The 26,983-nt window shown below is 38.6% G+C and overlaps 1 protein-coding gene across 1 annotated transcript in view; it reads left to right on the top strand.

Annotated features, from left to right (window-relative positions):
* The window catches only part of LOC118580027 (zinc finger protein 431-like), a 56,052-nt gene that overhangs the window by 27,474 nt on the left and 1,595 nt on the right, over nucleotides 1-26,983 (top strand). The gene's annotated exons all lie outside the window — the stretch shown is intronic.

Genomic DNA, 26,983 nt, shown 5'->3' with positions numbered 1-26,983 from the left:
ATATTTATAGTCCATGGAATATTAAAGTAGAAAAAGAAAGGAAAGTAATAAAAAAAAAAAAACTAGGTAAGACATATAATTTAGGGTAAGGAGATGGGGATGGATCTGGAAGGAGTTAGGGGAAGATTAGAAAGCGACAAATATGATCAAATACACTGTAGGAAGTGCTCAAAGAATTATTAAAATATTTTTAAGAATAATAAAAGAAAACCTTGAGTTGAATTGGGAATTTTCATATTGGATGTTCTCTTCAATGTGAAACTGCCATTAAGAGTATTGTGTTAAGCCTTAGTTTGGATGATCTGGCTGTTGTTTCGGTCCTTTGGGGAGCTTGATGTCATCTCAGCTCCAGAAGGGACAGACCTATGGACCCATGACCAGGAATGTGGTTGCAAAGATTGGTCCCTGCATTTTTCTGCCCTCTAGAGTATCTTTAAAATAACCCAATGTCATCTCTCTGCTTGTTTTTTCCTTGCAACCTCAGAGAATTTAGAGAATAAGCACGAAAACTCATCTAGCAATTGCTATTCAGTACTAGCAAGTAGCACAAACAAAGCAATTTTCATTTAATATAAAAACGTCCAAGTCTCCAGTGACTGGTTACATTTACTTTTGCTCTCTTTTAATATTAAAAGAGGAAACTGCAAAACCCGAATCCCAAGATAGATATGGAAAAAAAAAGGTTTCTAAAACTGACATTTGAGCATCTTGTACTGAGCGTTCTTATGGAACATTTCTTTAAAAAATTCAAGGCTCTCTGTGTCTGTCTCTGCTTCTGCCTTTGCCTCTTTTGCTGTCTCTGTCTGTTTTTGTCTCTCTCAAGTGCAATGTAGTATTTTGGAGCTAATCAGCTGAATGTGATTCAATGAATGCAGCACTAATGTTGAGATTTGAAGAATACTCTTACTTTCTAGTCCTTCTAGAATTCTTAAGCAGTGTGAGTGAAATTAATAAATGAACTTGAAGTATGTTAAAGGTTGTCTTAAATATTTAAATTGCAAAAAGAATGAGGAAGAAGAAAACTTTCAAGAAAGCTTTTTTCATGCCAGTGGGAAGCATCTCGAATTTTACTTAATCTCATAGCACTCAGTAGGAAAGAGAAAACAGCACTTCTTAAACCTCACTCTGTCTTCCAAACCAAAACCTGATTTCATGTTTAAATTTGGAGTTTATATGTATTTCTTTTCCTTTGAAGACTGTTAATGTGTATGTTGACTTTGAGCCAGAATATGGAAACATATGTTCCATAATTGAGGTTGCAACATATACAGAATAATTTAGTATCAAAGTCATGATAGAATTTATAGTTACATCTTCACTCATCCAAAATGCATGGCCGCATGATCAACTGCAGTTCTGCTTGCTCCAAAAGCAATTAAAATGAAGCTTATGAATCTCAGAGGGCACATCAAGATGAAGAAACCCATGCTGCTCTACCATCTTTAGCTCTCTTTTTATTCTTCCTTTACCTCTGAAGACAATTTTGAAAAGTCAGTATCCCTCTCAACTATAGAGTACCCTTATGGGAAAATGTCTCTGATTGTGACACCTAATCCCCACTCCTGCTCACTTCCTAATGACATAATCACAATCCAGCTGTTCTTTGTAGACCTACCCATTCTTCATCAATCACCTGTCTCTAATCTCGTGACTTGCTTTCTCTCTCATCACGCCATTCCATTGCTTTCAGATCTGCTGTATATATCAGCGTAAAACACATGCTCTACTGAATGATTGCCCACCCTCTAAGTCTTGACTTACTCTGCTTTATCTCCATAAGACTGAGTGCCTATCCCTGCTGTCTTTTTCTATTTTCTTCAAATGTATTGTTTTGTACCATGGTTCCATTTTACTGAAATCTCTTAAATTAGGAAGTGACCAGATGAATCTAAATCAAACATTTTTTGTTCTCTTCCCTCTTCTCTATGTTTGAGAGTACACGGAGTCACAATCACACTTGTTTCTCCACACATCATTTTGTTTGCTTTTTTAATATCTTCTTTGCTTACTCCTTCCCCCTAACCCCCTGTAAGGTGATTATGATCCTTTCAAGAGAGTTCCTAGCTCCTTGCTTGGTATGTAAACTACTTGTCAGAGCTCCTCACTTCCCAATACATCTCTCTAACCCCACTGAAAATCCCATTTATAACCTCTACTAAAAATCGATTTTCAGTAATTGTAAAAGCATAGTCCTTGTTCTTATGATCCATGCTTCTACATACTTCTTTTTGCTGCAGTTCTAAAATCTCTGGACAGCCTTGAGATATTTTTTTACTCCCCCCACCCCCACAATGTTTCCTTCTACTTGAATTTAGTCTATTAGTTTCAATGTTATTTATCCATTGTGGACTTTAGTTATAACAGCATTAGTTTCATTCAGTGAAAGTCTACTGCATTTCTTCGGAATTGTTCACAACATTATGGAAAAGGGGATAGCTGGTTGTCTCTTCCCTCAAGATTTCCCAAATAGCAAGGAAGCCAAAAGAGCTCTAAACACTTGATTGTATGTGAGAGAGAAACAGAGAGAAAAGGCTCTACTCATGTTTTGAGTACATAAATATACTTACCCTGATTAAATGTTATACCATGTCCACATGTAAAACATCATACAGTACTCCACAAATAAAAATTTGTTTATTAATTTAAAAAATCAGTTTTCCAAACAATGCAATATCAAAATAAGAAATACCAGGCACTCCTGTTTATGTGTATAGCTGCTGGGAGCCAACTTTAATTTGCCCTGGGAGGAATAGTTTCAGACACCTGTACTGATGCAGTGATGTAACACAGTATCCATTCCTTGCTCTGGGAAGAAGTGACAATAGCAGGTAAAAAGTAGTCACCCTATCCCTGGACCCATGACTTCAGAGAATAGGACATTAAAGAAGAGATAGGAAAGTTATTAAAAGCTAAATGAGACAAAGTGAACAACACATATGTTTTGTGAGTTTGACATTATTATAGTTGTTCTAATTGACTGATAAAAATTCAGTTCAGCTTTTATGACAGGAGACCACAAAACAGTCCAAAGTCCCTTTAATTTGCTTAAGCCCAAGCACTTTCTAGATTATAGGGTGTTCAATGCAAAACCAGAAAATCTTTTTTGTTTGTTTGTTTGTTTGTTTTTTGAAACAGGGTTTCTCTGTGTAGTTTTGTTGCCTGTCCTGGAGCTTGCTCTGTAGACCAGGATGGCCTCGAACTCACAGAGATCCACCTGGCTCTGCCTCCCAAATGCTGGGATTAAAGGCGTGCGCTACCACTGCCTGGCATTTTAGGCAAACCAGGATGAACTGGTAACATTGTCACCAGCTGCTCAGAAGGTATCAGGGTAGGTCAGGACTTCTGACCTAAGTTCATTCCTGTGGTCTATAGATTTGGCTGTCTTCAGTGGTCCATGAAGGTAATGGAAAACACAAGGTAATAGGGAAGTCTATGGAAATTATAGATCCAGTCTATGTGTTTGCAAGGACCACCTCAGCAAAGTACCAGAAACTGTATTGATTTATATACAATCATTGTCTCATGGTTCCGGAAACTAGATATACACTAGATATACAAATCAACGTGTCTGTAGGTTTGGTTTCTTCTGCGATCTTTGAGCAGAGGGTCTGTTACAGTCTTTTTTCCTATCTTAGAGATGGCTATCTTCTCTTCATGTTTTTATGTATCTTTATTACATACTTATCTCTGTGTTCAATTTATCTATTTATGAAACATCAGGCTAGGCTCAAATCCAAGAAAATCAATTTAATTTGATTATCTCTGTGAGGCAATATTGTCAAATAAGATCACATTCTAGGTCATTAGGAATTGGGACTTCAAAAGAATTTTGGAAGGGTCTGATTCAAAGCTTTCCATTCATCTTAAACAAAATCTAAGGGTGCTGACAAATAAACACAATTCTGTACTTTTCTTTTGCCTAGACTAATAGGAAGGAAATTAGATTCCCTCATAGTAATGACAAAAGCAAAATGCCCTCATAGATTACCTTAATGTTATATCAGGTGCTAGAACAATCAATGAGCTATTGCATAAACCTAATCTTTACCAGGGACACATTAATTGTAATGTCTAGGCTTCCCTTAGGGATGACATCAGTATTCTGGGAACTGGGCTTACCATATGCATGGTCACTCTGGTGGGCAAGGTTGTATTTGCCAGGGAAGATGGATTGTTTCTAATAGCAATAGTGAAAATACTCGATAGTATATATTGTAGAATAAAAGTCTGTATCATGTATGGGGAAAATATGGAACTAGTTTGTCCCTTTCATATTTGCTCTCTCTGTTTCTGGTATTGGAAGCAGTAATGGATCTTGTTAGTTTTATATTTTTGTTTAACAAATTATTATAAATTTAGAAGCTTATAGTACTGTCCATTAATTAGTTCAAAGTTGTATATGTCAGGAGACTGGGCACAGCATAAGTGGATTCTGTTCAGAGTCTTATAAGGCCCCAAATCAAGATGTTGGCCAGGGTAGGATTCTTTTTCAACCTGAGAGCTCTAAAGAAAAGTATGATTTTTCACCTCATTTAGGTTACTGGTAGAACATAGAATGCTGTAGCTGAAGGACAGAGTTCACTGATTCTTTCTTGCTTTTGGCCAGGAGATCTCTTTCTTTCCTAACTCCCCAACTGCAAGCTAAAAATGAAATGGCATGTCAGATCTTTCTCAATCTCCACAACTCTGCCTTTTTTCTGCTTTCTTCTGATACTGTCAAAGAGACATTTTGATTAGGGTACATCTACCTGGATGACCCAGAGTGATATTAATTGGTTGACCTTAAGACAAGCATCAGATGAGAAGTAGGGCATTTATGTAGGGCCTTATTAACCATTGTCTAGATTTTTTTCTTTTCCTTTACAGCACAAGTCACTGGAGAGTTGAATACACAGAATGCCATGGCTAGAGTTACATCCTAAAAGAAAACAAGCTGGACTTAATCTTACAGAAGGATATAACAGGTACTTTCTACTGCCCAGCCCCCCAACCATGACCTCTACAAGATTAGAGGCTCTGGTCTCCAAGTAATATGCATTTTCTAAGATAGACACCAATTACTTCAGTGAATTTTTGTTCTATGTTCAGAAACTTTCTTTCCTTGTGTCTTTGGGCAAGTAGAAGACAAGAAGAGGCATTATCTTTACAGACAGAATTTTCACCATTTTGAGTTAGCAGGAAGAAATAGTACTGTTCCCAAAGAACAGAGGCAGGTAAAAATGACCGTGGGATGCAGTTGATTCATGTAGATACTTCCTGCCTAATGAATGAGCAACTGAAACAGTGCTCGAAAGCATATGGTGATTGGTGGATCAGGCCACTTAGAATTGATGGTGTAAGTTACAAAATCATGTGTGATGGCAAAAGGAGTTTTTTAAAGCTAAGTGATCAGTGACAGTAAAATAATGACCAAGAAATCCAAAATGACCAAGTAGCACTCATTGTTTCCAATTTAATAGGACAGCTATGCTACCTTGTGATAGCATGTATCTCTTGGGAACTAAGACCACTATACTAACAAAATTCCAAGTTGTGGTAAACATAAGCAAAACTTTTGCTATATGGTTATTAGGGATAACAGTGAAAGAATCACTTTTATTTTCACCCAATAACTGCTGGGCCCAGGAGTCAAGGTTAATAGAAAATTGTTGTCATAATTCCCTAACTATCATCATGTAGCCTTCATCCAGTAACTAATAGAAGCACAGGAAGAGAACCACAGCCAAGCACCAGGCTGAGTTCCGAGAGTCCACTCCAAGAGAGGGAAGAGATATTTTATGAGCAAGGAGGGATCAAGATCATGATGGGGAAATCTACAGAGACAACTGAACCAAGCTCAAAGGAACTCATGTCTTTAGACCAACAGCTGTGGTGCCTGCATGGGACCAAACTAGACCCTCCACATATGGAACACAGTTGTGTAGCTTGGTCTTTTTGAGGGGCCCCTGGCAGTGGGATCAGGATCTATCCCTAGTGAAAAACCTGGCTTTCTGAAGCCCATTACCTATGGTGGGATGCCTTGCTCAGCTTTAATGCAGGGGGAAAGGGCCTTGATCCTGCCTCAACTGAATGTACCAAGCTTTGCTAACTCCCCATGGGAAGCCTTACCCTTTTGGAGGAGGGGGTCAGGAGTGGGGAGGATAAGTTTGAGGAAGAGTAGGAGGAGGGATGAGAGGGGGGAATCTATGTTTGATATGTAAAATGAATAAAACATTTCTTAAATTAAAAAAAGAAAACTTATCATATAAGTTGAGAACACACATGGAAGATAGCAGTCATCTCCACAGTATATTGTCACCCAACTGGCATTGCAATTCAATCCTAAAAAAGTCATTATTTCCATATTACATTCAGTAGATTCTATTAGAATAAGCCCACTGGGTAAATGTTCTTTGAACTGAGTTCCTTGTTCAGAAGCAATGCAAAAGAAGGTTGGAATGGCCGAATGATGGATGGTTTTTCTATAAAGCCAAGACGGTGATTTAGTCAAAAGAATTGCACACAGGAAAAGCAAATGCATGAATAAAGTATCTTTTCTAAGAGAATAAAAATCTTCCTTTACATAGAGTAGTGTTAATTTCTGCTGATAGAAAACTGAACACTTAGCCGGGTGGTGGTGGTGCACGCCTTTAATCCCAGTAGTCGGGAGGCAGAGGCAGGTGGATTTCTGTGAGTTCGAGGCCAGCCTGGTCTACAGAGCTAGTCCAGGACAGGCTCCAAAGCTACAGAGAAACCCTGACTCGAAAAACTAAGAAAAAAACAAACAACAAAAAAACCCAAACAACAACAACAAAAAAAAAACCCCAAAAAACTGAACACCTAAAAGAAAAATATACCTGATGAGTAGAAGTCCATAATACTAAGTAAAATCAAAACTGTCCTCCCTATTAACATGACCCACTGTATAGGGACATATGGCCATAGATGGAGTGGATATAGAAGGAGGTGACTGACATCTACAGAATAAGTTATCTGAGAGGCCATGCGATCATGAGTTCCCCTTCTGCTGAGATTATTCAACAGTGAGTGATGGAGTAATGTCTTTTTGTATGCTGCGAATATATGCTGCTCTGATTGGTTGATAAATAAAGCCCTTTGGTCTATGGCAAGGCAGCTTTGAGGCAGGTGGGACATTCAAAGAGGGAGAAAGAAGGCAGCGGGGGTCGGATGGGAGTGGAGGGCAGAGAGTCACCCAAGGAGCAACATGTAATGGGATGCAGGTAAAGCCACAGAACATGCGGTGATACATAGATTAATAGTTATGGGCTAATTTAGGATACAAGAGCTAGCTAGCAAAAGGCTTGAGCAATGGCCATGCAGCTATAATTAATATAAGCCTCTGTGTGTTTACTTGGGGGATGCGAGTAGGAGAGATTGGTCCCGACTGCTGGCAGGCCAGGACACAGGAAAACTTCAGCTACAAATGAGTATTTGTGTATGTCATAAATATACTCAAATTCTGTTTCCGTTCAGAGAGGTCATATAACTTATCCACAGTCCTTCTTGTCATCAATTTTCTGTCTGGTTGTGTTTCTTTTAAGTTTTTCACATATCGCCAAAACATTATCATTGCCCATGAGTCATTGTAGACCCATATAAGATAACATGCTTTCCACAGCAAAATGAAAATTAGGTGCACTGTGCTAAGTTCTGCCTATTGGGAGGGTATGGTGGTTTGAATACGGAAGACCCCCATAGACTCATGTATTGAAATGCTTAGTCACCAGGGTGGGGAAAATGTTAGGAAGGATTAGGAAGTGTGGTCTTGTTAGAGGAAGTATAACACTGGAAATGGGCTTTGAGTTTTCAAAAACTCATGCCAGTCCCTTCTCTCTCTCTCTCTCTCTCTCTCTCTCTCTCTCTCCCCCCCCCCCCCCCCATTTGTGGACCAGAATGTAGCTCTTGGTTACTTCTTTAGCACTATGCTTATTTGCTGCTATGCTCCCTGCCAAGATAATGAAAAAAAAAAGCCTGTGAAATGGTCAATAATCCTTTGATTAAATGCTTTCTTTTATAAGAGTTGTCTTGATCATAGCATTTGCTCATTGCATTTGAACAGTGACTAAGACAGAGGGTGTCTTGCATGACCATCCATCATGGCCAATTGTATTATAGATATTAATGTTTTGATAGTGACAAAATATTGTGCAGAATGATTTTAATATTTCTTTTTCTATTTTCATTAGCTGGGCAATGTGATTTTCTCATAATATTATTGATGTAATGCCCATCTAGAGACCAAACCTTTACCATATAAACTATTAAGGGAGAGTTATGATAAAAACACAAAACAAAGCAAAACAAAAATCTTTAGAAATGACAGATGGAGAGTAACAATCCCTAGGGATCTATATTAGCTAGTAATAAAATACCACTTAGAGGCTGCATGCTAAGTACTAAGTATGATCTTGTTAACTCTAGCCAATGAACTGTGTGTGGAGAGTTCAGGAAGATGGCTTAGCAGGTAAGAATTCAACACACAAACCTGATGACCTGAATTGGATCACAATAACCCATTTGAAAAACCAGATGTGGTGGGACACATCTGTAGTGTCAGCATTTCTACAACAATGTGAAAGGTAGCTATAGGAGAATTTCCCACAAGCTTTCAGGCCAGCCAGTCTGAAATACTGAGTTTCTGCATTGGTTTCTGAGTATGTTTCATGCAGGCTAGGTGAAGCACAATGTCCGACAGGGTTAGTGGTATTTGAATACACTTTTAACTTAATGATATTTTCATATGGTGATAGATTCACGAGGGTGTAAATTCACTCCACAGCCAGAAGCAACTGCACTTGTAAGCAAGCAACCATCCCCAAACTCACAGAGATTCACCTGCTATGTGTTCTGAGTAATGGGAATAAAGGTGCACTGCATCATCATGCCTAGCTTCAGAATTAGCTTTTGGAAGTCTTTAGATTTAAAAAATACTATTCTAAGATTTGAAAAAATATGGTACTCAGTAAGATTCATTTAAACATTGTTCTGCCCTAAGATGAATGAATTCTTATATTAGTATACAGTTTGAGTCATTATAATAATGTCACCTAGTTTTAGTAGTTATTAACACTTTCATTTTTATATCAGAATGGGATCTATGTTAATTTCTGGGTGGTATCCCACTTTCTGTCTGTCACAAGTTTGGTTGTTTCTGGGATATTAAAAGTAATGAAGTAATTTGATCATTCCTAATATCATTATTAATACAACATAGAACATTTAAAATAGATTTCACAGGCTTCTCATAGCTCAGGAACTCAGTTTAGATGATCTAGGAGCATCCTATAAAAAGGCCCAACTTTGAAAAACACTAGGCTGGTCTCCTTCCATTCCTAATACTGTGAATAGTTGCTATGAAATATCAGAAAAGAGCTTTCTTGAAGATTGAGTATTCTCAGATTGAATGTGCTGGGCAAGAGCAACATCTGGCTTTAACTTCTGTTTTTCTGAAATTTCACCAGAGGGATTTTTATAATGACTCTGTTTAACCTCATTTTCATTTGTCAGTGTCAGCCCCTTCTATGGGAGTTTCAAGATTACCTTCTGTGACTGGCTGGTCATTAAGCAGAGATAAATACATGAATATCTTTCTAGGTTTTAGTGTCAGTTAAGCTCTCTAAGACATCAAGCCTAAATACTGCTCTTAATTGCTCCACTTCCCATCTGCTTAACTATAAGATTGGCCCAGATCATTTTGGTCCTATGTACAGTTTTCAAAAGAAGGATCTCAAATATGTTGTCATTTCAAAATATCTTCACAGCATAATGCCATGCTCTTATAGGGTAGAAAACTGTGAAGAGACTTGAGTGTTTCAAACCCAAGAGGTTTGCATTTAATTTATTATGCAATAGAACAGCAAGGTGCCATTACATGCTTCAGTAATGAAATTATGCCTAATACAATTTTACCTTTTCTGTGGCATCCTTGGATCTTTAAAAAGACTGATGCTATTTGCCTATCACCATCCGTTCTCTATTCTGTAGTAAGGGGGTATTTTGATAAACCATGTTACAACTAGCCCCTCTTATTGGAATATGATCATAAAAATGAGTCCTCACCAAATGACAACGTTCTTTAAATAGAAAGGAATATATGACTTTGGGATTTTCCCCTCTTCTTGCTACATGTCGACAGTGTGCTAATGTTAACCTATACCTATACCAGGATATGAGAGGAGCAACAAGAGAAATACAAACCTTTAGGACCACTTGGACTGTTATAGGAGAAAGAAATACACTATCATACTTCTACAGTTTGCATCTGGAATGTCCTCTAGAGGCCCACATACCAAAAGCTCAGTTGACAGCATAATACCTTGGCAGGTGATGGAATCTTCACTAGGTTTGGCACAATGGGCTGTGCTTTGGTCATCAGGGCATTCTTAAGAGAGGAGAGTGGAACTCTAGCCTTCATCTTTTTTTTCCTTTCTCCTGTCCATTAGCTGAAGGTTTTACTTTAACATGAAGGCGTTTTCTATGCTAATGCACTGTTTCCATAGTTAATAGACCATGGTTTCAGACCAGAGAATGATACACACACACACACACACACACACACACACACACACACACACACATTTGGTTTATCTCATATTTGTTTATTGTTATAAACATGAAATGGGGGAATGTTTTTCTGTACACTGCGAATCTGTGTTGCTCTGATTGGTTGATAAATAAAGCCGTTTAGCCTATGGCAAGGCAGCTTAGAGGCAGGCAGAAAATTCAAAGAGAGAGCCAGGAAGAAGGTGGAGGGAGATGCCAGCAATCTGCCTAAGGAGCAACGGGCACAGGTAAAGCCACGGAACATGTGACAATACATAGATTAATAGTTATGGGCTAATTTAAGACATAAGAGCTAGCTAGGAAAAAGCTTGAGCCATGGCCATACAGTTAGTAATTAATATAAGCCTCTGTATGTTTACTTTGGGAATGCAAATGGGAGAGATTTGTCCTAACCACAGGCCAGCTGGGACACAGGAAAACTTCCAGCTACAAACATGTTGTTGTTGGTGGTGGTTTTCTTTCTTTTTCTTTTTTTTTTTTCCAGAGCTGAGGACCCAACCCAGGGCCTTGCACTTGCTAGGCAAGCACTCTACCACTGAACTAAATCTCCAACCCCAATGTTGTTCTTTTTTAAATTTCATTGAATTGACTTTTTTCATTTATTTTACATACCAACTACAATTTTCCCTCTGTCCTCTCCTTCTGTTCCCCCTCCACCTCCTGTCTACCCACTTCCCCATCCACTCCTCCTCTGTCTCTTCTTCTTCCAGAAATGGGCAGTCCTCCCACAGGTTTGAACAAAGCATGGCACATCAATTTGAGGCAGGACCCAGCTCCTCCACCTGCATCAAGGCTGAGCAAAGTAATCCAGCATGGGGAACAGATTCCCAAAAGCCAGCTAAGCACCAGGGGCATGTTCTGATCTCACTGCTAGGAGCCTTATAAACAGACCAAGCTACACAACTGTCACGCACATGCAGAGGGCCTAGGTCAGTTCCATGCCAGCTCCCTAACTGTTGGTCCAGAGTTTATGAGTTCCCAAGAGCTCAAGTCAGCTATTTTTGTGTTTTCTCCATCATGACCTTGACCTCTCAGGCTTGTACATTCCCTCTTCCCTGTCTTTAGGACTCCAGTGCTTGACTGTGGATCTCTGCATCTTCTTCCATCAGTTACTGGATAAAGACTCTCTGATGACAAGTAATGTAGTCACCTATCTGATTACAGGAGAAGGCCAGTTCAGGCACCCTCTGCACTATTGCTAGGAGTGTTAGCTGGGGTCATCCTTGTGGATTCCTGGGAGTTTCCCTGGCACCATATTTCTACCTAACCCCAAAATGCCCCCCATCAAAACGTCTTTTTCATCTCTTTTGTTACTCTCCTCCTCTGTCCTGCCACAACCCACCTCCCATGCCCAGCCAGCCCAACCTGATCCTTAAAGTTCCCATTCTCCCATCCACCCACCTCCTGCCCCCAGTTTACCCAGGAGATCTCTTTAATTTCTCTTCCCAGGGAAATCAATGCATCCTTCTTTGGGCCCTCCTTGTTATCTAGCCTTTCTGGGGCTGTGGATTGTAGGTTGCTTATCCTATACTTTGCTCCTAATATTCATTTATGAGTGAGTACAAACCATATTTGTCTCTCTGGGTCTGGGTTATCTCACTCAGAATGACTTTTTCTTTTTTAAAAAAACCTTTTTAATTAATTAATTAATTTAAATATTTTTATTTTATAATTAACTTAATTTCACATATCAGCCATGGATTCCCCCATCCTCCCTCCTCCCACTCCCAGCCTTCCCCCCAATACAACCCCCATTCCCACCTCCTCCAAGGCAAAGTCTCTCCTGTAGAGTCAGTCTAGCCTGGTAGACTCAGCTGAGGCAGGTCCAGTCTCCTCCTCCAAGGCTGAATAAAGTGTCCCAGCATAGGCCCTGGGCTCCAAAAAGCCAGCCCATGTACCAAGGTCAGGTCCCAGCTCCACTGCGTGGGCACCTCCCAAACAGTTCAATCTTATCAACTGTCTCACTTATCCAGATTGGAAAAAGCACAAACTAGTGGAAATGCATGAACTGTGAACCAATTGCTGAGGAGCCCCTATGTATGACTTTTTCTAATTCCATCCATTACCTACAAATTTCATGAGATCATTGCTTTTTTAACAGCTGAGTAATACTCTATTGTGTCAATGCACCACATTTTCCTTATCCATTCTTCAGTTGAGGGGCATCTAGGTTGTTTCCAGATTCTGGCTATTACAAATAATGTTGCTACGAACATAGTTGAGCATGTGTCCTTGTGGTGTGATTGAGCGTCCTTTAGGTATATGCCTAATATTGGTATAGCTGGGTCTTGAGATAAATTGATTCCCAGTTTTCTGAGAAACCACCATACTGATTTTCAAAGTGGCTGTGCAAGTTTGCACTCCCACCTGGAGTGGAGGAGTGTTTCCCTTGTTCCACATCCTCTCCAACATAAGCTGTCATTAGTGTTTTTGATCTTAGCCATTCTGACAGGTGTAAGATGGTATCTCAGAGTCATTTTGACTTACATTTCCCTGATAAGCATGTGTGTAATAGGAAGGTCTCTCTGATCCTGTCAGGCCCCAGCAGTCCTGTGGCCTGCTTATAAAATAATCGCTCAGAAGCTTATATTATTTGTAACTCCTTGACCATTAGCCCAGGCTTATTACTGACTAGCTCTTACATTTAAATTAACCCATAATTCTTATCTATGTTTAGTCATGTGGCTTGGTACCTTTTCTCATTTCTGTCTTGTCATCTTGCTTCCTCTGTGTCTGGCTGTCAACTCCTGACTCAGCCCTTCCTTTTCTCAGAATTCTTCTCATCTGCTTGCTCCTCCTATACTTTCTTTCTGGCTACCTGCCAATCACCGTTTTATTTATCAACCAGTCAGAGCAACACATATTCACAGCATGCAGAACAACATCCCACAGCACATGTGAAACAATCTTTAAGTGTATTTTGGCAATTTGAGATTCTTCTGTTGAGAATTCTCTGTTTAGATCTGCATCCCATTTTTAATTGGGTTATTTGGTATTTGGATATCTAGCTTCTTGAGTTCTTTATATATTTTGAAGATTAGCCCTCTGTGAGATGTGAGGTTGGTGACAATCTTTTCCCATTCTGTAGGCTACCGATTTTTGTCTTTTTAACAGTGTCCTTTGCCTTATTGAAGCTTTTTAGTTTCAGGAGTCCCATTTATTAATTGTGACTCTCAGTTCTTTGCTACTGAAAACATGTTATTCTTTATTTTATGTGTTGACTACAATAGGGGCAGCTAATATACGTGCCTGAGCCATTTTTCCATCACTCACAAGCCACAGCAGTGTAACCTATATTCTAGTCAGTTAAATCTGGATTCCTACATGCAAATAACTTTTCCTTAGTTTGGAATTGAAGAGCAAGGCAAAGTATAAACAAGTAACTGCAGCACAAGAAAAATGACCCCGATGGGATTGCCTCATTCTGTGTGCTGTTTATGGCAAGATGGATAGGTCTATAGTGCATCATTTTCTCTCACGGCATTTCTCAAAGTTCTTCAGTGTTGTTCTACCTTCAAAATGCTTGGTATAGCCTTGTCTACTTTTAACATTACTTATTTACTATTTCCTTTAAGTTGGTTTTATGTATTTGTTTAAAAAGGCATTGCTATGGCTTTGAGTAGATACCACTTACAAAAGTAAATGTATTGAAAACACGGAACACTGAAAAAGAGTGGGATTTTCTTTTGAGTGTCATTTGAGAGACAATTGAAGGTAAAAAAAAATCTTTATTTTGATTAAATTTTACACAATACTTCTTGAAACCTAAAGTCAGTCAGGAAGTCCAATCATGTACTATAGGATGTTTGGATATTTTTTTCCATTAAGAAGAAATAGTAATGACCAGAGATAATGTTGGAGGTAGAGTAGAGGGCCAGTCATGTTCCTGCCAACTTTGGTGAGTATCACCTTTGCTCTTCTGGTGTAACACATCCTTCTGAAAGAAGAGCAGCCCTTGCTGCATATTATGGTTTATTTCTTTCACTTTTTTATTTCTCACCTAGACATGAAATAATTTTAAAAGGAAAACTAAATAAACAATTTGTGATCCTGAGAGTAAAATCACATCACTCTATTATAAGTGAAATGAATACCAGGAGCAAATTGGTTAAGCTTGAATGGACATTTAACCTTAGACATGAGAATAATAAGTATCAGTAAAGAGCAAGTCGAAAAGAGAGTGGGTTATTTCACAAGCAAATACCGATTTGCTTAATTTGAATGGCTTCTGATTACAGTGCACTCTCCAAAGCTTTGAGTAATTTTTGTTTGGAAACTGCAAGAACACAATGTTTCTGTTGAAAAGATGTGTAAATGTGCTGCCTACAAACGTCCAGGCGTGAGTTCTGCCTGTGAAAAAGAATGTGGAGTGGGCAAATGTTACAGGAGCTTTTCCATAGGGCTCCTCTTACACATTGGGCCATCAGGAAGGATGGCTAATTGGTTGGTACAAATTAGTCATTAGCTGGCTCTTTAGCATGTTCTGAGTCCTTTAACATCTACAGTACACTGTAGGAATTTTTCTACTTGTGATCAAAGGTCTGTACTCGCACACACAAAAAAAGGCTTTTCCATTATGTTTATCAAAGAAGTGGAAGTTTTGTTTTGTCAGGTTCTCCATTTAGCACTTGGTATTATGCATCCCCCACACAGGAAATTAAAAATAATTTTTTCTCTGTTTTCATTCTCAAATTCATCTTGACTTGCGAAAACACATGATGTTTCCTAGCTTTAAAGAACAGATAATGTGCTAGACAGCTGCATATTCACCATAATCTATTTCATTTTATGCTTGGCTTACTGACAGGTCTTAACACCCACCATTAAGACTCCCTGTGTAACCAAGCTCTCACCACCAGAATGATAAATAGGGTTATCCAACTCCTCCATGATAGTCTCTACATGGCAACTGAGTGATCTTTCCTTCTTTCTCTGCCAGCAATGTGGGTTTAGGGAATTCAGACAATGGTGATGAGTTCCCAGGCAATGGTGGGACTGGAGAAGAAGTACACCTTTTCAGGCTCTGAACAGCTTTGTGGAGCAAAGCTTCATTTTGCTGCCACTTGTTGACACTATTGTCAAGAAATCAAAAAATAAACTTAGATTGAGTTAATGCACCATTTTGAGTGTTTTCCCCCTAAACAGATTCAGATTTATGTGACAAAGAGTGTCGGGTGACAATTGGGAATTGTGGAGCTGAAACATAACTGCAGACTTTCTAAGCCTAGAATCTGTCTGAGGGATCTTCATGCAGCCAGTGCAAAATAAACACTTCCAGCTACACACAGCATGCTGGCTGAAAGGAGAAAGTCTCTCCAAAAATCTGCTTCCAAACTTCAGGTCTGGCCTTGGGGATTTAGCTTAGTGGTAGAGCACTCTGGAAAAAAAAAAAAAGATGAATGTTTTCTAAAGAGGGCATATAACCTTCAGCCTTCAAGTGGGAAGATGGAGACTGAGTTCAAATGATTTGTTTGCCATCATTGATTTACTTAATCATTAGAACAGAACTCAGTCAAGTAAGCTCCATAGTTCATTTCTAAGTCATTAGCAGCAGCTGTATTCTGAAGTGCATCAGAATAGTAATGAGGAATAATCTTTAGTTAGTATTTATTGATGCTGCGCAAGAAGATTGAAAATGATGTCATATTCTTGGCTCTTCCTCAATTAAGGAAAAAAAAAACCCTCCTCCTGTTGATTTGGGATGGCTTTTTGTGAGATCCTTAACTCACAAGAATGCTTCTGCCACTGGTTAATAAATGTTCTTAGAGTGTTTGTGGAGTTCCTCTGTAACAACACCATAAGATGCAATCACCACTTAAATTGTTTGACTACAGTGACTAGGCCTGCCCCTCTCCTCTAGCCAAACACTAGTCAAGTGTTTTCAGAGGAGCCAGCTTCCCAGCTGTCTTTGCCAGTGTATCAGAGGATATGTGAGTAGACCCATCTTCTTGGGTCAGTTGTAAACCAAATACAAGCTTAGCTGATAATCAAGCAGAGCAGACTTCCTTTGACTGAGTCTTGCTGGAGCCCCTGGTCTATGAAATCTTCATACAAAATAAAAGCAGTGGTTTTAAGCGCCTAAGTTTTGTCGTAATTGCTTCATACTTTAATACTGGACACACTGAACTGAAATATCATCTATTGCAGTTACTGACTAAAGGTTTGTAAAGGAATTCATTTGTCTGCACCCTGAAGATGCTCCCGTAGGAATCTGCTCCTTACCTTCTCTATCCCACTCAACTAAAGACCATCACATTCTGTCAGTGAAAGCAAGGTGGTGGTTGTGTTCTGTACATTCCACACCTCCAGTTGTGGCTTAAAATAAATCCACTATGTAGTTTGACAACTTCAACATTGTAGGCCATACTATTAGAAATACAGAATTTAGGCTAGTGTAGATAATAATGCTATAGACAAGGTATCAAATATGGTAATTTTTAGAAGATACATATTAATTTTGAAATATCCAAGTGATACAGAGAAGAACAAAGAAATGATCAGAAAGAATCTTTTTAACATTTTATCTTTAGGTGGATGTTATTTCATATAATAATTAGGTAACTTAAAATAGATAAATAAAAGAATCAGTCAGTGGTGTGTGGTTCATGCCTATGATCTCAGAATTTGGAAGACAGGGGCATATGGATCTCTGTGAGTGTAAGGCCAGCCTGGTCTACATAGTGAGTTCCAGGCCATCCAGGGATACACAGTGATACCCTGTCTCAAAGCAAATAAATAAGTTAATAAATAAACTTTCATGGGAACTATAGTAGATTAACTGGAATACATAATAACACACTTGAGGTTGGTATTCTTTCATGCTTGTTTTTTGTTGTGGTAGTGGTGTTTCTCTCTGATTTCCAGTGTGCCCATTTCATCGTTTGCATCTTTATTTCAGAGAAATTACTCTTTTAGTTATATACAAGTTGGTTACTATTGCCCAAGATATAAATTGCTTTTAGCTAATTATTTTAATCCCTTTTATTATTGATTTGTTGACATTATCTCAGTTTTCCTCATGTACATATTAATACGTTTTCAGTAGAATAAACTTTCAGTCAGTTTTGATTCTAATATTTTTAATTAGCTCTGAAAAAATGGTATACTGATTTTCCCTTTAAGAATTATTTATATAAATGTTTTATCATCTTTTCTTTGGGTTCATGTTATATGACTTCTTGTTCATAGTCTTCTCTTTCATGAGTCAATATGGTTCTGGTGATGTCATCTTGTGTATTTTCTTCTTTGAAAGTTATCTGGCTTGGCATTCTTAATGCATGTCCTCCTCCTGTCTCCTTCTAACATGTTGACCTGTTCTCGTTGGTTGCATTTTCCCCTCCCTCAATCGCTATCTTGCTCCCATCTAATGTGGATAATTTTAGCAGGCAGTCCTGATGTGTAGTTTGTGATGGTCTCAAACTCTGGATCTTCCCGCTGCAGCCTACCAAGGGCGGGCATTAGATGCCCGTGTCCCTGTGTGGTTGAATGGATTGTGGCACACTTAACAATTACCTAAGACTGCTTGGTCTTTGAACACAGGGAACAGGATTACCCTCCCTACCGGGCATCTTGAACATCTTTTGCCTCTCCTGAGCCTCTGAGTTCCCAGAGTAAATCTACTGCTTTTACTGAAGCCCTTGTCCTCAGCTTTCCCCGTTCTGCCCACCTGCCTTACCATAGATTTCTCTCTACAGTGACAGTATTCGTGAGAATTCTTAGAATTTAGTCAGTGTACTTTCCCACTCAGTAACACTTCTTAGGATTTCTATGCCATACACAAAAGCCCCAGAAGTTTCTTTTTCTTTTTGGTTACAATAGATGTATCACTTTAAAATTGTTGCTTATGTAATTGGCTTTTGGGAGTAGGAGACCTTGCTGTTCCATTGAGCTTTGTCATCTTTAAAAGGACTTACAAAGAGAGGAAACCCAAATCACCACCTTTGAATAGTGTGATCAATCTGTAACTGATTTAAAGAAAACAATAGAAATAACAAAGTGATTGAAAATGTTGACAGTTAAGAAACACTTTCAATTGTAATTTAAGAAGGAACAGAGAGGATCTGTACTCAGGGAAGACACGGTAAGCAATTATTGAGGCTCTCTTATAAAGCATTGAGCAGCTTTAGCATGTCTGGTCTCAGTGAAGGGCTGTATTTCATTGGGACATGGGTGGTTCTCCGAGGGGAGTAGAGTTCAGATTGGTACTGAGGAAAAAACTTGGGAACCAGGAGGAAGGCTGTGACCTTGCTCTTCCTTCAACCTCCTTGACAGCTCTTCTCCTGACCTATGATGTCCTTCTTCCTTGTGCAAAATTACCAAATGGTTCTATTAATATTTTATTAATATTTCAGTCTTTCCCACACTTTATATCTCATTATTCTGTTCAACCATTAACACCAATGTAAAAGTAAATGTGGTTTGTGATCTTTTATAAATTTTGTTTTGTTTTTTCATTTGTTGCATTTCATTCATTTTAGTTGCTAGCCATTCCATTCAGTTAGTGACTACATTTTAAAACTATTTACATTTACTGTTTCCAAACATTAGATTAGTTTTCCTTTCTACTAATAAAGTTTATGGATAGCCTGTGCATATTTTATTTAACAAAAAATTACCCAAACATATTCTCAGTTTTTAAAAACTTTATCCTTTAATGATTTCACAAAACTGGGTGAATAAATATGTAATAATCAACTTATGAGGTATAGTCATACAATTTTCCTGTTCAAAAATGTGAAGCCTGATGGTATGGCATTTTCCCAGGTTAGAATAAATGTTTGGTGGTTTTAGAACCCTGTGTTTTCCATGTTCCAGAACTTGCAAGTTTCATATTTGTTTAAAGGATTTTAACATCCTATATAGGAACATGTTAAAAAAAAAAAAAAGAAACAACTTGACCCATCTCCCTTCTAGACTACTTCGAACCTTTATAATTAATGAGGCTTTTCATTATTTAAATAACTATGTTGATGCCATTTATCTGAACCAGCAGCTACATATTAAACTAAATTATTAAAAGTTGTAAGTGGGCAGGATTTAAGAATGTACATATGTCACATAACTTTCACTGTTAGGAACATTTTTCTAGAGCAATGCACTTAGCTGTGGTATAGCATCCACATCAGTGTGTTGTTTGATCACATTGGGAAAGAAACTTTTATAAAAGGGTACTATACTCTGGGGACTGGAGAGATGGCTCAGCAGGTAAAGGCACTTGCTGCTAAGACTGACAATCTGAGTTCCATTCTTGGGATTCAGATAGTGGAGGAATAAAACTGGCTACTACAGGCTGTCTACACAAAAGTTGTGGCATGCAAATGTGTGCAAGTGTGCATGTCACACACACACACGGTAAATAAATTTTAAAAAAAGATTTCCCTAATTTTGATTTTAGACTAAAATCCTGGAACATATATTTCAACAGCCCAATTTATACTTTTTCTGTTTTATACTGTTTATTTTATATTTGGTGTTAATACTACCCCCTTCTTCCTGTGCCGATAGAGTATGAGCATTCTTTCCTGACAGTCTACCTTTTGGTGTGGTCACTCTTCAGTGCCTCAGCCTTAGGTCTGAATACCCATGTGATCCTTCACTCACCTTCCCCCTGTCCTCCCAACATCTTTCATTTTCCTACCCTTTTCTTTCTTTTTCCAACTCCCCTTATTTTCTCCCCCTTTGGATCCTGTCTTTAGAGAGGAAAGGAAGAGCAGAATGTTCTGAGACATTTCTGCAAATTTCCCAATCTCATGTCTTCCATTGTTCTGTGTTCTTTGTGTTTCTTATTAGGGAAAAAGGAATAGGAATTGGAAAGGAAGTAAAAGGAATAAAATGTAGTTAGAGTTTTCCTGCCTGGCCCAGTCAGGACAAATCTCTCTTACCTGCCAGTCCCACAGTCGCTCAGACCCAACCAAGAAAGCACACAGAAACTTACATTGCTTACAAACTGTATGGCCGTGGCAGGCTTCTTCTATCTTAAATTAACCCATTTCTGTTAGTCTATACTTTGCCACATGGCTTGTGGCTTACCAGTATCTTTACATGTTGCTTTTCATGGCTGGCAGTGTCTCTCTCCAGTCTTCTACTTCCCAGAATTCTCGTCTCTCTTATCCCGCCTATACTTCCTGCCTGGCCACTGGCCAATCAGAACTTTATTTACACAGAGCGATATCCACAGCAATAAAAAGAGTAGAAAAATTAAATATAGTGATTGGAAAGAGGAAAAGGAAAGTATATTGGGGTTACAAGAAAGAGACAATGGTTGAGCAGTGAGTGAGGTCCAAGGAATCTGATCAAATGCAGGGGGAGGAAGAGAAGAGAGGATAATATCAACCTCCTTACCCCATCCCTGGTCTTTGTGGCTTCTCTTTCACTATGTTTATCTTCATTACATTCACTTTTTTTTTTATTTCTTTGATTTCTTCCTGCTCATCTCTCTCCTTCTTCCTCCCCTCTTATCTTTAATTTTTGTTTGTTGCTGTGCTATACAACTGAGTTACACCTCAATGCATCATTTCTTTTCTATTTTTTAAAATACATTCTGCCAGTATAGGATATAAATTGTGGTGATATTTTATTTGTACTGAAATGTGATTTTGTTTGTATATTAATAAAGTTGCCTTGGGGTCAGAGCAAGCCATAGCAGAAGCTGGCCAGTGGTGGTGAATGCCTTTAATCCCAGCACTTGGGAGGCAGAGCTATGCAGATCTCTGTGTGTTCAAGGATACAGCCAGCATGAAGACATACACCTTTAATCTCAATACCAACCATAGAAGACCTGGAGGTCTGTACATACAGGCAGTGACGAGGAGGTCATGTGGTTGGGCTTACAACCAATGAGAAGGCAGAACAGAAAGTCTATAAAAAAGAGAAAAACACAGGAACTAGGTCTCTTGCAGAGAGGAAAGACAGAGCAGCAGTGAAGGGTGAGGTTTTCAGCTCTCAGCTATTGCTCTGACTTCTTGGCTTTTAACTCTGCAATTGGCTCTGTGTTTTTTATTTAACAAGATGGCTTATCTACAATAAATTAGGAATATTATTAAGAAGGAACACCCCCCCACACACACACACCTGCAAATAGTCCCAAACCAGACCACTTTCCTCCAGATACAAATCTGCTATTCAGGGCCCCAATGCTAAGCAATATGCAGTCCTTCCTGTGCCATTGAAGATGATGTAATGCTCACTTTTCTTTCTTTTCAGTCTTGTTGTTTTCAATCTTAAAAAGAGAAAGAGCTGGGAGTATTTTTATTTTACAACTTTATCAAATAGAACTTAGAACTTAGCATTTCTTTTTGGATGCAATTAGATATCTAATAATTGTATTTCCATGCTCTGAGGAAACTGAAAATATTTTCTTAATTTGTTGGTATTTTTAAAAATTTCCTTGTGGTTCAGCATGGGTTAATTCAGTCTAAATTAATAGCTTGTCTTTCTTCCTCCTCCTTCCCTCTGCCCTTTCCTGTGGTGATTGTTTCCTTAACACTAGAGACCCTTCATGATTCCTCAGCACAAAAGAAGTGGGTGTTATTTCCTGAGGGAGAGACTGAATTATTTCTAGTGTTTAAACACCAAGACCTTGTACCGTCTATAAATACAAGCTATGATCCAGGTAACAACAAGGACTTCCCCATGCTCTTAGAGTTGTTTATCCAAGCAATTGACTGAAATAGAGATTTTCATATGGCAAGGTGTACTTTACTTGTGACTTTGACCTCAGCTTATAATCGTTGTCTTACTCTTCTGCCCACCCTGCCCTTTCCCCATATAGATGGAGAGGAAGGACTAAGGATTCTTTTGTTACACTAAGAATACAAATGTGTGAAATAATTTTTAAAGCATATGACTAAAATAGTAATGGTGAAGTGTGTGTGTGTGTGTGTGTGTGTGTGTGTGTGTGTGTGTGTGACTATTGTTCTAAAGAAGTGAACCATGATAGTTGAAGGATGTGTGGAATTAGGAAATGCTGTTATATTAGTAATACCTCTACTATAATTTGAAAAAGCAAATTCTAGCTGGAGAAAAATCCAAACATCCAAAACTCATCTCAGCTTTCACATATAAAATATTTATGTTTCAGCAAAAAGCAAATCTTTACCTGACCTTTCCTCCTTGCTTCTCTGCTTTTGCTTCCACAAGGCTGTATTTGGGAAATTATCCTCTTTTGGAAAACTGTAAGAACTAATACTCTTCAAATATCTTACACATTTCATGTGTCTTGTCTCTAAATGGTTGGCTGTGCAGGTGCTTAGGCTCCCTGAGATCATGAGCCTCAGGTAGAGCCACTTGTAACCCACAACAAGGACAGCTGCAGTGTTACAGGGCAAACAGTGATGGACTTCTTTGTCACACTTCCCCCTAACCAGAGATGATGAAGCTTCTTTCACCCCTTTGGCTGACATGAGCATAGGCAGCAAGGTGAGCAGCCAGAGAAGAGGGAACTTTTAATTCTAGATAGTATATTGTGTCACTACTTTACCTTCTTTTTTAAAATCATGAACATTGAGAATCTGAGCTTTGTATGTTCTGGTTAAGAAGGAGAATAGATCCAGTAGGCAGAGCCTGGTTATCTTAGGAGTTAGAAAGGGGCAAAGAGTCATAGAGCAATACAGAAGATTGCTACAAATCAAAGCAAGCTGAACTATACAAGCCAGTTTATTTTCCAGAGAAGTCCATGTTTGGGAAGCAGCAAGGATGTGGGAGAGATGACACTGTTATAGAGATCAGATTGTCTAGTGCCATCAAATATAACTGAGGAGAGAAATGAAGACATGGAGACAATTGAAGATAAATGGGAAAGAATGAAGGCCTGGGGGAGCCTGGGAATTAAACTTGATCTAGAAAATTTCCTTTCTGTTTTTACCTATTTTTCTCTATCTCCCAAGCTGTCCCGAACCCCTTCAGATTATACGAGTATTATTATGAAACACATGGAAAATGTAGAAATGTCCAACAGAAAAAAATGAAAATCATTTGCAATCTACTATTCAGACAACAATACCATTATTTGAATACATTTTCTTCTTAATCTTTTTTCTTTGGCTTTTAAAACTCAAAATACAGTTTTAGTTTTTATCCAACTTATACATGTATAAGACTTTAAGAGAACAATAGTCCTGTAAAGTATATTAGAAAAAAATGATTCCTTTTAGCTTCAATGAGTTCTTTTGATATCAGCCCACAAGGCTGTAAGTCAACGTGATTGTTTTGTCTTTTCAAACTTTTTCTATCTTAGCCATCATCTGTTGAGAAGTAGAAGGTACTAAGTTATAGTTTTTAAAATGAGGATATCATGATTTTTATGTAACCTTAAAACAAACATTTGTCAAACTAAGTGATTTAAAGTCACAATTTAGTTTCCTGTTTCTCTTGATTCTGTAAGTTGCCTGAGCAGCTTCTTGGGTCTAAGAGGACAAGACCTCATGGCACCAGGATGATGCACCTGTACTTACACCACTAGCATATTGATCAGCTAGCTCAGTTCTTAGAGAGTGGTACACTATAGATCTTTATGACAAACAGAACCATTATTTATTAAGAGACTGTCTACGACAAAACTCATTGTTACTTTTTGTTTTTAGATATTTCCTGTGATGGCCTTCTTTTCATCTCCTGTTAGAGCTTTGTTTAAATATCTGGAGATTGGTCAAATGTAAGATACATCCAGGAAGTAGTCCAGGATATAGGGTTAAGAGGCAGACTGGAAGCTCGTGTATAGTATGGAGCCTATCAAACATCATATTCACTGAAGGAAGATATGGCTGGGCCATTTGTCTAGTGGTCAAAATGTCCCAGAAAACACCATTACTTTTATTGTCTGAAAAATATGAACTTGACTGATGGGGTTCTCTACAGCGGGTCTTGATGAAAGGCAGTTTTCCTGTGATTATCTCTCTCAGCCGTGCCAGAGACTCTCATTCAGGTATCCTCTTGATTCTGCAGACTTGAGAACTGGATTCCATCACTTCAACATATTTCATCAAAATCTCATGTGGTGTCAACTCATTGGCTGCTTAGCTTTACATATTGCCAATTTAGGGGTCAGCTTTACAGTAAGGCTACATCAGCTACCACATGTTGCTTCCGAGCTTCCCAAATGTTGTTTCATTGACTATTCTCCTTTTACCTTTGTTTTTATGCTTCTTTCTTCACACTTTTTATAAGGTGAATGTGGTTTCAAGAGGAAATAGCAGCTTTGGGTATATACAGTTTTAATCAGAACTCTGTTTTAAGTGTATTTCACATGTGTATTAGGATATTAACTTACTGTGTATATTTCTCACCTTTAAGTTTTTATACTTGCCACTACCATGATTCTTCTGGGTACTGTAGTATCACTGTATGAATCCCCTCTCATATAGAAGGAGTAGTTTATGATGTTGTGCTTTGTGACACAATTCTGGCCACAGCTAGTTAAAAGCAAGGATGAGTACTTGATCCAAAGAAATCAAGTATGGGGGTTATGTCATGGCATTTGAGATGGTCACATACAAATGTTCTTTATGTATAAGCTGTTCCATATTGAATATGACTCCCATTTTCCCAGGTTGATGCTAGACACTGGACATGGTAATTTGTGTTAATTGTCAGTTGGATACTGCCTAGTTAGGGCTTCTATTGCTGTGAAAAGGCACCATGTCCATGCAACCCTAATAAAGGAAAACATTTAATTGGGACTGGCTTAGAGTCTCAGAGGTTTAGTGTATTATCATCATGGCAGGATATGGTACTGTAGAAGGAGCTGAGAGTTCTATATCTTGATCCCCAGGCAGCAGAAGGAGAATGTGTGCCACACTAGGCATAGCTCGAGCATATAAAACCTCAAATCCTGCCTCCACAGTGATACACTTCCTCCAACAAAGCCGCAGTGACTCCAACAAGGCCACACCTCTATGGGACAAGCATTCAAACACAGAAATCTATGGGGCCATACCTATTCAAACCATCACAGATACAATGTAGATTTGCCTACTAAGAAAGTTTCAATGAGGAATTGTGTAGATCAGGTTGGCCCATGGGCATGTCTGGGGACATTTTTTTTTTTTTTTACTACTTTAAGTGAGTTGAGAAGACTATCCTTTGTGGGTAGCAATATTCCCTAGGTTTGGGCCCAGAGCTGTATAAATGTAGAGAACAGTCTGAGCACAAATAAGCACATGTGTATTAATTTCTCCATGAGATTGGGTGTAGTGTAATTTGCTGCTTTAAGTTCTTGCTTTTACTTTCCTACTATGATGGACTGTAAGCTGGAAAAGTAAGCTAAAGTAAACCCTTTCCCCCTAACTTTTTTCCCCTTAGGATATTTTATTATACCAACAGAAATGAAACTTGAACATACATGCACAGGAAAAATAAAGATTCTGTCATTATGGTACTAGGCTTACATATTTTGAGCTTTTACTCTCTTCTATAAAAGAACTTAAAATTCATACAGAAGGAAGCTCAAAGACAATTTTATCAGAGTTTGAGAGAAAATCAGCAGGGTAGACTGTTAGGTATGAAAGAAATCCCAGACAAATGGCTAACTGAGGTGCTATTAACTTATCAAAGTGGACACTGGCCAGCTCTCCCAGAATCACTCAGTGCCTGTGGCTCCTCTCAGCACCTCTTGCCCTACCTCTACCCTAAACTTCTCCTCCAGAGGGGCTGAGTTTTGGTTCCCTTTCCTGAGCTTCTAATGTCTATATAACTCAGTAATTTTGATATGCCCTTCTTGACTTTCCTGGTTCCCAAGCATTCTTTTGGTCCTCATGACCCTCTCTCTCTTCTTTCTTCTCTCTTTCTCTCTGGCCAGTTCATTCAGGAACCTTCCAGATGCCTCTGGATGTACTATCCCTCATATCTACAATAAAACCCTTTTCCTCAACCATACCTAAGAGCAGTCATGTCTTTATTTTCATTCACAGGCAAGAGGAAAAATATCATTAGATGCTTAGAGAAGAGAAGGGAGATGGAGGAGAGGAAGCAATGTCTTCTGCAGTAGAAGTCAACAAGCAGCTAAATTATAGAGGGAGAAAAACTCCAGAGAGTGAGTGAATAAAGACCAGAGTGTCTGGGAAAGCATGTTCAGACTTTTGTTCAGTATCCAAAAGAAAAAGACAGAAGAAAAAGGAGTTCTGTTTTTCTCAGTTCAGGCAGGTTCTACAATGTACTGTAAGCATCTGCCCCAAGGGAGGGACTTCTGGGAAAGATAAGCATATTATCTCACTAAGGGGATAATTAGTCCTCCCTTCTCCTAAGATTTCCTGTGGTCCTGAAGAATGGGAGAATGGGGGTGAACTTCTGATTAGGTGATTAACAAGCTCTGCTGGATTAACTCTTAAAAGGAGAAGGCAATAATATGAAATATTTTGGGAAGTTTAGAACGTCAAATTTCCTCCCAGGGTCAAAGGTAGAACTTAGATTTTATTCTTTAGTTAGT

This window comes from Onychomys torridus, chromosome 3 (assembly GCF_903995425.1).
Source record: "Onychomys torridus chromosome 3, mOncTor1.1, whole genome shotgun sequence".
Lineage (NCBI taxonomy): Eukaryota > Metazoa > Chordata > Mammalia > Rodentia > Cricetidae > Onychomys > Onychomys torridus.
Note: the sequence above shows the minus strand (reverse complement) of the source record. Positions and strands in the feature narration are given on the sequence as shown.